This window comes from Melanerpes formicivorus, unplaced genomic scaffold (assembly GCF_026170545.1).
Source record: "Melanerpes formicivorus ecotype bairdi unplaced genomic scaffold, bMelFor1.0.p_v2 SCAF_54, whole genome shotgun sequence".
NCBI lineage: Eukaryota > Metazoa > Chordata > Aves > Piciformes > Picidae > Melanerpes > Melanerpes formicivorus.
In genome coordinates, this window is record NW_027142406.1 from 4,625,428 (window position 1) to 4,640,634 (window position 15,207).

The window sequence follows — 15,207 nt, forward strand, 5'->3', positions numbered from 1 at the left end:
CGAACTTTGCTTCCCCTCTGACAGCAGAGTCTCCTGCTAGATTAACCAAATGACGTTCCTCCTCCCTTCAGGACAAATTTCTAGCAAAGTTCACAGCTAGCTGGCATGCAGCCAGCACAACATTCCCTGGCACCACTTGCCCATTACATTTCAGAGTGTGCTGGCAGAAGCCAGCTCGGCATTCTGTCCCGGAGATGCCTGCATTTCAGGAGTAATGAAACTGCAACACACACAGAGCCACATTCTTCGCTCCAACACCCATGCAGCGAAAACAATGCAGGCCAAGTGGGGAAAAAATCCTAAGGAGGTGACCAAAAGCTACCCTGTCAAGCTGGTATTAAAGTATCCTTTGGAAAAAAACTTCTTTTGTTTTCACCAAATGTTCTGTCAACTCCTCCCTGCCCCCTACTATTCCACAGGACTTTTTAATGAGATACTGGTTAGGCCACACCTTGAGTCCTGTGTCCAGTTCTGGGCTACTCAGTTTAGGAAAGATGTTGAGATGCTGGAAGGTGTCCAGAGAAGGGCAACAAAGCTGGGGAGGGGTTTGGAGCACAGCCCTGTGAGGAAAGGCTGGGGGTGTTTAGCCTGGAGAAGCGGAGGCTCAGGGGAGACCTTATTGCTCTCTACAACTCCCTGAAGGGAGGTTGTAGCCAGGTGGGGGTTGGTCTCTTCTCCCAGGCAACCATCACCAGAACAAGAGGACACAGTCTCAAGTTGTGGAGGGGGAGGATTAAGCTGGATGTGAGGAAGAAGTTCTTCCCAGAAAGAGAGATTGGCCTTTGGAATGTGCTGCCCAGGGAGGTGGTGGGGTCACCATCATTGGAGGTGTTTAGGAAGAGACTTGATGGGGTGCTTGGTGCCATGGTTTAGCTGATGAGATGGTGTTGGGTGATAGGTTGGACTGGATGATCTTGAAGGTCTTTTCCAACCTGGTTAATCCTATTCTTCTATTCTATTCTATTCTATTCTATTCTATTCTATTCTATTCTATTCTATTCTATTCTATTCTATTCTATTCTATTCTATTCTATTCTATTCTGTTCTGTTCTGTTCTGTTCTGCTCTGTTCTATTCTACCAGTATTTCTCTCCTCTTCTTCCATCAGAGAGGGTTCTTCTCTCTTCCCTTGTAGCTGTTCCTCACAACAGCCATGACATCATACAGCTCACTGTGTCAGCAATGAGCAGGCTGAATCAGCTCCAGCTAGACACTGGGCATTGAAAAAAAACCCAGACGTTTTTGAAGCACAGGCAGGCAACTGGTAAACTGAGAGACAGAAGTTACAGCCCAAAGGACAAGCTTTGGAAAAGTTTATTTGTCATTAAGGTTTATTTGTCGTTAATTTGTCATTACGGTTTATGGGCAGAAGCAGGTCTCTTCTGTTTGGGTTTTTTTCCCTTCAAGGAGCAGGCAGCTGGGTATTTCACCTCCTTCCTTTAAAAACTCCAGATGGGCACAGGCAGGCCCCCTAAGGAAAGCTGTGTTGGTCCTACAAAACACAACAGCGCTTTGGTCCTATCTGTACTCCTGGGTCTCTGGGGAGTTGCTCTGTCACAGGGGCACCTCCAAAGAATCGCAGAACATTAGATGTTGGAAGTTACCTCCAGAGATTTTCCAGTCCAACCCCCGTACCAAAGCAGGATCACCCAGGGTTGTCCACACAGGAATGCATCCAGGTGGGGTTGGAAAGTCTCCAGAGGAGACTCCACAACCTCTCTGGGCAGCCTGCTCCAGGGCTCCAGAACCCTCACTCTAAAGAAATTTCTCCTCATACTGAGCTGAACCCTTCTCTGTTCATGTTTGTCTCCATTGTTCCTTGGCTTATTGCCGTACACCACCCAAAAGAGCTTGGCCCCTCTACTTGACCCCCACCCCTCAGCTATTGATAGACATTGATCAGCTCCCCTCTCAGCCTTCTCTTCTCCAGACTAAACAGCCCTAACAGGCACATGTGGAATGCTTAGCAAGCTGAGCAGCATGAGCCCTGTGGACTACTGGGCAAGTATGCTTAGCAAGCACACCAATTTCTATTTGCCAGTCACACCAACATGAGTAAAGCTGGCTTAAGAATTGTGCTGAGGATTAGCTAGATGATTCATAGGAAAATCCAAACTTAAGGGCCCGATTTACATTCAAAGTGCGTGGCTGAGAGTGTTGGGGGAAAAGGGAACACTCCGTCTTCTGCTGAGAATGGATCCTAATTGCCTATTTCTTCCAGTCACAGTGATCAGTCTCCAAGTGAGTCTATATTAAGTAAACCATATGTCTCTATATGTGTGTACACACCCCTTTTAAAACACTTTTGAGTTGCAGAGTCCCTTGTACGAAACTCCAAACACCAAGATCTGCTCGTGGGAGTTCTACTCAGGCTCCCAAAGGCCCCTTCCTGTTTGTCTTGTATTGCAAAGAGCAGCATTTGCCCCACTGCCTACGAAACACAGGGCAATTACAGGCACACTGGAAAATAGTCTTACAGTAATGACACACATCTGCTCTCAGAACACTGCTTGTTAGCTGTTATTCATTTCGTTCACTCAAGCAAGTTGTGAGGTCACAGATGTGGCTATCTATTTGTTCTTCTCCTCTGCACAGTGAGGATTTCTGGCTGCTGGCAATATCTACTGATACAAAAGACTAAAGAAACAGATTTTTTTTTTCTATTCAGTGACTAAAATGGGTAGAAAACTGCTATAGAGCTAATGACTGCATGAGATGCCCTCATAACAAGTGCGAGGTTCTGCATCTGGGTTGGGGTAATCCCAGGCACCAATACAGGCTGGGCAGGGACTGGCTTGAGAGCAGCCCTGAAGAAAAGGACCTGGGGGTGCTGGAGGATGAGAAGCTCAACAGGAGCAAGCAGTGAGCACTTGCAGCCCAGAGAGCCAACCAGAGCCTGGGCTGCATCACAGGAAGCAGAGCCAGCAGGGTGAGGGAGGTGATTCTCCCCCTCTACTCAGCTCTGGTGAGACCACAGCTGGGAGCACTGTGTCCAGTTCTGGAGCCCCTAATACAGGAAGGATCTGGAGGTGCTGGAAGGTGTCCAGAGAAGGGCCATGAGGATGATCAGAGGGCTGGAGCTGCTCTGCTATGAGGACAGAGTGAGGGAGTTGGGGTTGTTCAGTCTGGAGAGGGGAAGCTCTGAGGAGACTTTATTGTGGTCTTCCAGTATCTGAAGGGGCCTGCAAGAAAGCTGGGGAGGGACTTTCTAGGCTGTCAGATAGTGATAGGACTGGGGGCAAATGGAGCAAAACTAGAAATGGGTAGACTCAAGAGTGGATGTTAGGAAGAAGTTGTTCCCCATGAGGGTGGTGAGAGACTGGCACAGGTTGCCCAGGGAGGTGGTGGAAGCCTCATCCCTGGAGGTTTCTAAGGCCAGGCTGGATGTGGCTGTGAGCAACCTGCTGTAGTGTGAGGTGTCCCTGGTCGTGGCAGGGGGGTTGGAACTGGCTGATCCTTGAGGTCCCTTCCAACCCTGATAATTCTATGATTCTATGATTTTTACTTGAGAGACTGCATTTTATCTATTTTGACATCTATCATTTATTTTTGCCCCATGTAGGACAGCCCACTGAGAAGGGACTGGTTTCTGTGTACTTGGATCTCTCCCGCCTGAACTCTCCTGCATTATCCGTCATTTACAGCATTCATTATCAAAGTACTGCACAAGGGTTTAAGCTGCAAAACACCAAGAGATTTGTCTGGACTTTGGAAGAGATTTTATGACATTTGGGATTACAGGCAGCACTCTGAAAGGAAAATATTTTTATTTCAAATGTGTCACTTTCTGGGTGCCTTGAATCTAGACGAAGCTTCTCGCACCCAGAGCAGTTCGTCTCACCGCTCATTCTTTCAACTCCATTTGCTCTGAGCTCCAGCATCTTCTGCACATCCATCCGAAGCTGTGTCCAAACATTTAGAGCAAGGAATTCTCCATCATGTAACTTAGGGAAATGTAGCTGCTGTTGCCTTCCCCCCCCCCCCCCCCCCCCCCCTTTTAATTCCCTTTTCTATCTGTGCTACAAACAGAAAGCCTGTGCTTCCTCCACACCCACTCTCCTTGCCAGAAGCCTCACTGCAACTTCCTGTCAGTTTTACACACTCTGCTGTGAACTTCCTCTGAACAGAAGTTTTATCTGAGCGCCCCACGTTAACTATTTGCTTACTAAGTGTTTCCTAGGGACGTAAGCACCCATTTATTTTTGACTTTTATCAGTTAAACCCTTTGCAACTGGAAAATATTAGCAACACTCCAGAGAAGGGAGGGGGAAGATACTACTTGCATTACTTAGGCCTGAAACTACAGAAGGTTAAGGAAAACTGTAATTATTTGCAGGCAATGGGCACCCTGCTTTGGATCAGCAGGGCTAATGATAGGCTGTTGACTCTGGAAGGTGTAATAACCCACATAAAAACAGTAGCACGTTGCACTCCTAAAACACCCTTCATCAATGGGTCTCAAAGCTCCTCTAGAAGAGAAAGGAATGCTGCCAAGGGATTTACGTTTCCAGTTCTTGATGGTCTAAGTTAACTTAAAGCAGCTACAATGTCTTGGACCCACCCATCATAAGCGATAACAAACTCGTGGCTCCTACTCGGGGCTTACAAAGAGAACTTGAGGGGAGAGGGGGCTGTGCTATCCCGACGCAGACGTTGCTACGGTGCATGAGGCATCTTCAAAGGCATCTGACAGGGCTGGAGACAGGGGGACAGATCGCTGGCCTGGTAACGCCAAGCAGCCTTGCGCTCGGGGCTCCAGCTGTAACACACTTTACCAGCCACTCAAACACCACACTCTCTGCTGCTCCATCCCTCAGCTAAAAATCTCCAAAAGCCAGAGGGGTCCTACACGGCCGCCCGGCCACCCTCGCTGCTACCGCGGGCGCTGGCGGCAGGCCGGAGGCAGCCCAGGGGAGGCCGCAGAACCGCACTCGCTGCAAGCCGGACCGGCCCAGCAGGGGTTCCCAGCCAGGGCAAGGCCGCCCAAGCAGCGACCATCCCTTCCTAGCCGCCCTCCCCCCGGCCTGGGTGTGCATGCCCGCGGCTGGCGAGGCAGTACCCCTACCCCGCCGGAGCCACCGCGCCCCGGCGGCTCCACCACGACCATCACCGCCAGCCCGGTTCGCGGGGCGGGGGCCGGGGGGGGTGGGGAAGCGTGGGGGGAGGGGCGGCCGCGCGGCGCCTCGCGCCTGCGCACGGGGAGAGGGGCGGCGAGGTCACCCCTCCCCTCCGCGCCGCCCCCGCCGCGCCAGAGCGAGGCTGGGCGTGCGGCGTCACGGCGACGGCCCCAAGCCGCGCCCCGGTACAGGCAGCGAGAGGGAACGGAGCGGGCGACGGGCGGAGCGCAGCGGGCTCGGCCGGCGAGGCGGCGGCGGGGAGCGGAGGCGCTGTCCGGTAGGTCGCGGTGAGGAACGTGGGCCGGGCCGCTGGGCTGGTGGCGGGGTGGGGGAGCGGCGTGTCTGGTACAGGTGGCGCGGCGGGGCGGGGACGGGGCCGGTGGGGGGCGGTGGAGGGGAAGGGGGGGGTGAGTGGCGGTGGGGAGCGGCGCGCCGTGCCGTGAGGGAAGGGGCGCGAGCCTGAAACATGGCGGAGGAGGAACTGGGAGCCGCCGCCTCGTCCGGCCTCGGGCACAGGGGGACACGGCGGGGGGGGGACGCGGCGGGGGTTGGGGGCGGGGGGGGGGGGGGGGGAGAAGGAAGAGCGGGGCGGTGAGGGCCAGCCGCTGCCAGCCGGGCCGAGCGCTCGGCCCTGCCCTGTGCCGCCAGCCCCCTCCCGCCGGTCCCCGGAGCAGAAGTTGGAGCGGAAGCGGAAAGTTGTAACCCCGCGGCTCGGGGCCGCGACGTGGGGCCCGGCTGGGTGTGGGGAGGGGCGGGTGACGCCCGGCTCGGCCCCGCCGCGGGCGGGGAAGGGGACGGTCCCCGGCTGCCGTCGTCGTTGTCAGCGGGAAGTCCGAGCTGGAGCCCCACCTAGTCCGGTCGTCGGGAAGAAGCTGCGCGCTCTTTCCGGCCGGTGTGTGGGGGCGAGGCGGGGGGGGAACAGGCCGGGTGCGGCCAGCCGGGCAGCCCGCCCAGCCCGCCGCCGGTCCTTGTGCCTGGGGTAGCCACGGCGCGGGATAAACAGGCAGCGGCGTGGCCGGCGAGCTCCCCTCTTGCTTATCGCAAAATGAAAAGGAAAAGAGGATGTCAGGGATGTTCGTCTCGTCTGAACACCCCACCGCCCGTGTCAAAGCAAATGGAAAAATTTGACTGACACTTCCTGCGCCAAACGCGGCCAGTAAGCCTGAGATGCATCCTACCCTCCCGAGCGTGTTCGTGAAGAAGCAGGGGAAGGAAAGAGAAGTTTACAGAGGGGAAAATAAAGCCAAATAGAAGTGTTTTCACTCTGGCCTTGGATTAATAAAAAAAAAAAAAGAAAAAAGATAATAAGCCAAGGTTTCCTGCAAAAAAACATGAGTGTGCTTTTACTCCCCTTTCTGCCTTAAAGGCATGGGTTGTGCTATTCAGGGTGACAGCAACAACAAAACCCCCAACAAAATTAAAGTGCTTTTCAGTTGCAGGGCACGATAATAAGGTGGTAGAGTTCCAAGAGAGAGTATTTCAGAGATGTCCAACTTAAAAATTACCCGGGTCTTGTGCGTGTGTGCTCTTGCATTTAAATGTTTTGATTAATGTAATTTGTCATTTTCCTCCTGTAATAGCTAGATCTTAACCCAGCGTGAAGTATGTGGACAGTGTATGACAAAGACTTCTCAGTGCTCCTTCACAGTGAAATAGACATTGAAATTGCTGGTACCAAAACAAAAAACCAGAAGACACAAAGTACTCTCCATAAATTACAATTAAAAGGCTAAGAAGCGATCAGATTGTCTTAGGTAACAATGTAACCATTCAAACCCCGAATTTATTTCCCTTTGGAAAAGAATATCTTTTCTCATGTATGGAAAACTTGAAAAACTCATCAGATAATCATCTCTTGGATGACTTGCCTCTGTGTTAAAATCACAGGCTTTTGAAGAAAGGAACAGCCACCAAATTTGCTGTAGTCAAGTGTTTTCCCTTTATTCGTCGCATCGTTTTTGTCTTGTCAAAGTCAGTCCTGTAGACTTCACTCTAGCTAAAAATACTCGAGTTCAGTGGAGGTTACCTTGGCTCTTCACATCAAAGGCTTTGCAAATAAACTTTGGAACTGATTAGATGCAATGTTTTATTCCTCGGTACCTGCATGTTCTCAGGGATGGTTCTTGCATGAACTACTTCAAGTTCAATTTGAATCTGTAGCATGAAGCTTTATGATTAGCTAAATGACTTTGAGTTTTGAGTTGCACTAGGTGATAGAAATGTCATGCATCTCTTTTTTTCAGCAAAGCTGATCTTACTTGGAGCACCTGTCTTGTCTGCCTGGGGGGGAAATAATCTGCAAAACAGAGTTAAAAGACTATAAGCACAAAACCAGAACTTGGATATGAGCAAAAAAAACACCCCATCCCAATAGTCTTTTTACTGTCTTTACCTATGTTTCTGGCATCTAGTACTGCACACAGACAGCAGATAAGTTTTCTGAGTGGAATTAAAATTGTGCATTTTTGTTCCAGAGCTCTGCTGTAGGACAGTTTGTCAAAAATAAATCTGAAGTGAGCCGTGACAGTTCCCTTTGTGCTGTGCCAGTTTTGCAGAGTAAAACCGACTGGCTTTTTAATTGAGAGCCTTTCTGGAACAGAGGCAAACAGATGGGAATCTAGGTGAGGGCCTGCAAAAGGAGAGAGAGAAATTACTTGTATGGCTGAGGAAGGAAGTCTGCTGAAGACTGCAGTGTGGCTTGTGATCTAACAGTTAGTAAATGTGACTGGGAACTAAAATAAACAGTTGTCCACCTATCATCTGGGATGTGGGAGGTGAAAGTGTCACAGAAGTGCTTGAGTGCTTGCTGCTGTAGTGCCAATCCTGTCATCTGCAGAGCTCCAGTAGCTGCTTGGATTTGGGTCTGGAGTGGTGCTCTTAAGAGTATCTTATAGATAAAACCAGGCACTTTGTCCTTGGGTGTGTGCTAATAGAGTAGGCAGGTCCTTAGTGAATTGGCCCATCTGAGTAACACTTAGGTGACTCTCAGGTATCTAACTGACATCTGCAAGTTGCTGTGAGTTTAATTAAATTGCTGTCTTGATAACCAGATCACCAAACATATCCTGTGCAGCAGAAGTTTGTGTTTAGTTTGTGGCTGGGACTCTTGCCACTCTTCTCTCTCAGAACAAATAGGCTGAAGTGCACCAGGTAATGTCAGTGTACTGAATCCCTTCTGAGTTGGGGCAGGCTTCTGCTGTGTTCTGTTGCATCTAGGTCAGGTAGAGGGATATTTTAGACAGCCTCTGTGTTCAGAGAGATTAAAGGAGTATCTACAGTGATTGCACCTTCATATTCCAAGACAGACTTTGTTTCCCTGCTTAGACATGGTTAAGATGGTCACTTTCTGTTCTTCTTGCATAAAGCAGGGGAGAAGGAAGGGGTTTTGTCTTTTCCTTATTCGAGTGCTGTTAGCAGGGAGCCTGTCTTCTAAGTTGTTCAGCAGTTGACTGCAGGTATCTTTAGTATCTCCCTTAAAGCATCTCATGTATCACTTTCTCCTTAGGTCCTGTCAACTATGGGAAAACTGAGTGAGACAGGCATAGTGTAGAGGCAAGTTGCCCACAGCTTGCCTGTAGTAGGCAAGCATTATTTGGAGAAAGTCAAAGACCTCCTTTGCTGGTACAAACTGTTTCTTCATGGAGCAGTTGAATGAGACTGCTTTCCAATGCCATGGTAGAGTCTGACCTGACCCTCTCATCTCTCAAGCTTTAGAATGCCCAAAGAAACACTGGACACCTAGAAGTGAAAAGATTTTTTTAGCTATTGTGTGTTCCTCTTTTTATGTGTGCTGTTGAGAGCTACTGACGTGCTGCATGTTTCTCTCCTCTAGCAGGAAGAAAAGGAAGGGAGGCTGTCAATACTGTAGTGGCTGAAATCTGCCTGTTAGGCAACTTTTGAAATATAGAATGATTTAGGGGCCCTCTAGCTATTCAGAACCAAAAGCAATATTCTACTACTGAAGCCATAGAGTGAAAGTGACTATACTACTCTATAGGAAGGTCTGTAGAAGCTGAGGGAACGTCTAAGATCTGAACCAGGAAGAAGAGGAGGCGTTTGACAGTATCTTGTACACTGTTGCACTCAGCCTCCTGGTTAGTCATCTGAGGACTTGATGTTACTTGAAGTAAATTCCTGCTATGCAACCATGAAAAGAGACTGCCAATTACAGTACATATGGTTAGTTCATTTCTGACCAAGGGAGGAAGGCCAGACCATAGTGCAGGAGTGGGACAGTCTGGCCCTTCTAATGGGCATCCTGTGTCAGAGAAGCAGCATCTCGGGTTTCTTTCCAGCCTGAGATTCTCTTCATGCAGCCCCTGGTTTCTCAGATCACTTCATATCATTCCTGCAGCTGTTGTAACACAGGAAGGTGTCCTAAATCTGAACGACTTGACCAGGTCTTCTGCAAAAGGGATATTATGTGTGTGCCACTGTTACTCACTCATGAAATAATTTTCAGTATAACTCTAATCATAGAGCTGTGAGAAGTTTTGTATTGTTGAATTTCTGGACAGTACTGAAGCCCTGTAACAGGAGAACAGTTAATCTTCATAACCGGAGACAAAGCAAGCATCTGTAGTTGTAATTCTTGTCTTTGCAAAAAGAAACCGTGGTGAATGTGCTCCTTCCTTGCAACAAAATGTGTGGATACTCAGGTGAATGTTACTCCTAACTTGCTTTCATTGTGCCAGTTATCATTATAAGTATTGATTTCAGTAGGTAATCTGGATTAAAGGAAAGTAATTGGTTCAACAATGCTTCCTTTATTGTGGCTTGCTTCCTAACTTTGTGAAACCAGATGGTGGAAGATTTTTACTTAAATGAATTTTGTGTTCATGGCCCAAATAATGTACATTGGCTATCCAGCTCTTCAGTTGATCTAAAATAACTTGTGGGTACAGATAGTCCCTGCAACCCTCTCTTCTTTTTATTTGTCTCTGTATTGGTTGTTGTGGGTTGACATTGCCCCCCCCCCCCCCCCCCCCGCCATGTAAATTTCAGAACCATTTTTAAAGACATAGCCTAAAACCACCACAGTTGTCTTAGTTTTTGAAGTCTTGTCCTGTTTTTCCCCCTGCTCAGAATCTCTGGTTCTGTGACCTAATCAGTTGTGCCTTCACTCTTCATGTTTGCAGAGAAGCACTCTTCATATGCTAGGGAGAAACAAAAAGCTAACTCCACATCTGTGTTAAAGATGACCTGCAGATATACACAAGTTACTTGTGTGGAGATCAAGAGGGGAGGTACAAGAATTGGAAGGTGTTCTGAGGTGCAGCACTTGAGCACTGCTGAAATCAGTGTTTTCAGTGGCTGGAGGGCCAGACCTGCCTCTGAAGGGTTTTTTCTAAAGGTTTCATGTGTGGTCAGTATTTTTTTGTTTGAGATGAAGCTGGTAGGCTGAACGGTGCTTGGCCCCCATCAGAACCCTGACAATACGATAGTTAAACTGTGCAATTCTCCAGGCCTCACTATCATAGTATCAGTCAGGGTTGGAAGGGACCACAAGGATCAGCTAGTTCCAACCCCCCTGCCATGGGCAGGGACACCCCACACTACATCAGCCTGGCCAGAGCCTCAGCCAGCCTGGGCTTAAACACCTCCAGGGACAGGGCCTCAACCACCTCCCTGGACAACCCATTCCAGGGCTTCACCACTCTCATGGGGAAGAATGTCCTCTTCACATCTAGCCTTGCTTGCAGTTAATCTTAGAATCAGCAAGGTTGGAAAAGACCTCAAATATCATCAAGTCCAACCTGTTCTGGAACATCTCATTTGATACTTCCCCCAAAAGCAATTCCTTAGAAGGTTAGTGGAGAGCTGCAGTGTGTTTTGGTTTTCCTGCATATGGAGAAAGGGAAACTGGAACGAGGAATGGAAGCAATCTCTTAAGTGGAAGTTACCCAAGAACCTTACTCTCTGCAATACAGTATTTAAGACTAATTTGTTTGTTTATAATGTGACATTTATGGTTGAGACTGAGCCATGCATGGCTGTGTGTCCAGACTTCTGTGGTTAGTTAAGTGTGGGAGCAAGCCAACAACCTAACTGTGCCGGAACCTCTTTTATTAGTCTTGCAGATACGCAGCGCTTAAAGTGAATTGTTAGACAGCCTAAGATGCAGTCAGCAACCCTCCTCAGCTATTTCATTGCAGAGCTCTTTCATTTTGTACATCTGAAAGCTTGATGGACAAAATGACCCATAAGCACAGCCTGCTTTGCTTCATGTGATTGCTTTCTGCATGCAGTATTGCTGGAGGATTTTCTTGGTTTTGGGAAAACATGTAAACTAATACAGCATGCACAGTCTTATCTTTCACACTTCTGGAGTTGTATTTATGCAGTTAGTAGGTGTAAGAATCTCTTGTGTCTTTCTGTGACCTTTCTGACTTGTTTAAATGGAGAATTGATGGGCAGTAGGCATTCTGTGAGCGTGGTGGTATTGTTTCCATTCAGTCAGGGGATGATCCTTTTGTTACTTAACGTCCGTTGGTGCGAGTGCACAGAAAATGCTGTTTGCTTTCGTAGGCTTTCTGATGAGTGGCATCAGAAAGGAGTTCCTGGCAAATGTGAATTTACCTTCAGAACTCTTGCACATACTATACCACAACACAGATAGTTTTATCTCAGCAGTATTAAATGTATACAAGTATACAATTCGAGATGCCTTGGTCTTGTGTTCTCTGTGGGCTGGGAAATGCTGTGTTAAAAATCCAACTTTCTCTTGACATCAGGTACTTGAGAATACTTCTAGAAGCTGATGGCAAATTGTCAGCTCAGCACCTGGTGGAAAGAAAGAGACTGTAGTAGTCCTGTAGCACCAAGTAGCACTGGAAGAGGCAAGAAGAGTTAACTGTCTTGCTGGAGAATTGCCCATTTCTCTGTCTTTCTCTTTTTGCTTACTGACACAGTAGATAAGGTGAGATGTCATCAAAGAGAGGCACTGTTACTTGATACAGATCATCCTGGGCGTGGAGGCCAATAGGTCTGTGATACTATGAGATAAACAGGCATTTGTAACTTCCACTTAACTGGGTGCTTGGTCTTCAAATATTCTTACTTTTGGTATGCCATTTCTTGCCTTTGTTTTATATATACCAGAGAGAAACAAGCATTTCCCACTGATACAGAATCACAGAATGTTAGAGGTTGGAAGGGACCTCCAGAGATCACTGAGTCCAAACCCCCTGCCAAAAGCACGATTGTCCAGGGTAGTCCACACAGGAATGCATCCAGGTGGGGTTGGAAAGGCTCCAGAGAAGGAGACTCCACAGCCTCTCTGGGCAGCCTGCTCCAGGGCTCTGCCACCCTCGTTGGGAAGGAGTTCCTCCTCATGTTGAGCTGAAACCTTCTCTGTTCAAGTTTCTCTCCCTTCTTCCCTGGCTTATTGCTGTGCACTGCCCAAAGGTGCTTGGCCCCCTCCACTTGACCCCCACCCCTCAGTTATTGATAGACATTGATCAGATCCCCTCTCAGCCTTCTCTTCTCCGGACTCAACAGCCCCAGTGGTCTCAGTCTCTCTTCACAGGGGAGATGCTCAAGTCCCCTAAGCATCTTTGTGGCTCTCCCTTGGACTCTCTCCAGCAGGTCTCTGTCTCTTGAACTGGAAGCCCAACAGCGGACACAGTATTGCAGGTGTGGTCTCTGCTGGGGCAGAGTACCTCTTGCTGCTTATTATATGTTTTGAGTTTGTTATTACCTTTTCACCTCTCTTTATATTTGAGCAAATGTGTTTAAATTATCCTCTGGGGTTTTTTTTTCTGATCTCCCTCAACCTTTCATTTCAGGAAATACCCCAAGCTAAACTGATGTTTAGCCAGAGATCTCACATAGAGAACTAAAGTGTGGTAACTGAGGGGGAAAAAAGTATTGTACAGTGAAGTGCTTTAGGCCACTGTATGTGCTGCTGTTTGGCATCTTTTTGATCTGAGTGTTGCTTTTCATCAAACTCATAAGAGTAATCTAAGGAGGAAAGTGCTGCATCTGTGTGAGTAGGAATGAGACTGAGAAAATAATCTTTCTTGTGAAGCCTGGAGTGAAAAAGATCAATAGGTTGTACGGTTTTATTCTTCAAGAACAAAGAAACGAAGAAGTCCTCATGCTGCCTCTTCCTTTTCTTCTAGAAATCTGGGTCCTGTCTAGCCAGGAAGCTGTTGATGAGGCAACATTAAGGGCATGCTAGTTTGGACTTAATTTAACTACAGTGGCCAGTATCTTGAGCAAGGTGCAGTCTTGCTCACTGAATGTACATCCTGCTTATAGCCAGAGGCAAGATCTTAAGACACAGTTTGCAAGTACTTCCTCTTTCCAAAGACAGCTACATCCACTTGAAAACACTTGTATTTTCAGGTAATGGAGTTCTCCCATTATGTAATTTTATTGTGGACTACTTTTTGAATTAAATTCAGTGATGTACATTCCATGGAGAAAAGCTGAATGCTCTGAATCTGCTGCAATAGTGGAAGTGAGAGTAAGGAACCATTCACAGCCTCACCTGCAGAGAGTGGAAGCAATAGATAGCAACTTTAAAAGAGCCATGTGCAGAGTAAAGTGGGAGCACTCTAAGCCATGTGGAAATACAGGACTGTGGTTTCATAAAGGATAAACTTGTTTCTCTGCAACAGTCAGGGGGGACTGAGAAGTCATGCTCTCCCTCTGGCTTTTCTCAAAAGTAGAGATTTGATTTTTTTTTTTTCCCCCCATATATTTAACTTGTTGGAAGTGAAACTCTTCTTCATTAAAAGGCTTAGGATGTAGTAGTAACACTTCCTCAGGTACTTTGATGATTGTCATAGTCTCAATAATGTGCCATTTCCTATTTGGAAAGGTCTTCTCATCCAGATCTTCTGAGCCAGTTCTAAATTTCAGTGTGTTGTCTGCTACCTTCTCAAAGTGATTGTTTGATTTGACATATGGCAAAGTAAGTCTTAATGTGCAAGTTTCTCCAGGAAATGGCAAGCTTTGGAGATGCAGAGGAACTGCTAAGTATGGTCTAACCAAGAACTAGGGTGATCATAAGAAGATTCAAATGGACTCTCGTGGAGGAGACTAGCTTAACTGTCATTCATTTGATAACTGAAGATCTAGTCCCTGTAAGAAAAAAAATGGTGTGGGGATGAGTGTAATTCAAATCCATTGGGTTAAAAGTACTCAGCTTTTTGTGTAGGTGTCATTGTGAGCTCAGGTTTGCAAGTGTGAGTTGCTGACCTTTGGGTTCCTGCTCAAAACTGTCACATTTCTCCCTTGCTTCGAACTTCCTGACCTATTAATCAAGACCTGGGGCTGTCTGAAGATGCCTTAGTTGCTCACAATGCAGGTGCAGAGTTACTGTAGGTCACCACTTAGCATGTTAAGATAAGCCAGCATTCACAGTATCACCAAGGTTGGAAGAGACCTCAAAGACGAGTCCAACCTGTCACCACAGACCTCGTGACTAGACCATGGCACCAAGTGCCACATCCAATCCCCTCTTGAACACCCACAGGGATGGTGACTCCACCACCTCCCTGGGCAGCACATTCCAATGGCTAACAACTCTCTCAGTGAAGAACTTTCTCCTCACCTCGAGCCTAAACTTCCCCTGGCACAGCTTGAGATTGTGTCCCCTTGTTCTGGTGCTGGTTGCTAGAGAGAAGAGACCAACCCCTTCCTGGCTACAAGTACCTTTCAGGTAGTTGTAGAGAGCAATGAGGTCACCCCTGAGCCTCTTCTTCTCCAGGCTAAGCAACCCCAGCTCCCTCAGCCTCTCCTCACAGGGCTGTGCTCCAGACCGCTCCCCAGCCTCGTTGCCCTTCTCTGGACACATTCAAGTGTCTCAATGTCCTTCCTATACTGAGGGGCCCATTTTAGTTGGGGTTTGGGGTTTTTTTGTGTTCTTGGTTGGGTTTTGGTGGTTGTTGGGGTTTGTTTGGGGTTTTTTATTCATTTTTTTCCTGTTTGGTTGGGTTTGGGTTTTTTGTTGTTTTGGGCTTTTTTTGGTAGTGGTTGGGGTTTAGGTTTATTTTGGGGTTCTTTTTGGTGGAGAAGGTTGGTTGTTGATTGGGGGGGGTATTATCCTTGTCTGAAGTGACAGTTTAGCAGTTGCCTCGTAA

The 15,207-nt window shown here is 47.8% G+C and overlaps 1 protein-coding gene across 1 annotated transcript in view; it reads left to right on the top strand.

Moving 5' to 3' along the window:
• The first annotated feature begins 5,227 nt into the window (after positions 1-5,227).
• The window catches only part of RAP1B (RAP1B, member of RAS oncogene family), a 42,198-nt gene continuing 32,218 nt past the window's right edge, over positions 5,228-15,207 (top strand). Inside the window, exon 1 of the mRNA XM_068160964.1 lies at positions 5,228-5,393. The gene's annotated coding sequence lies outside the window, so the exon portion shown is untranslated. The remainder of the gene's footprint in view (positions 5,394-15,207) is intronic.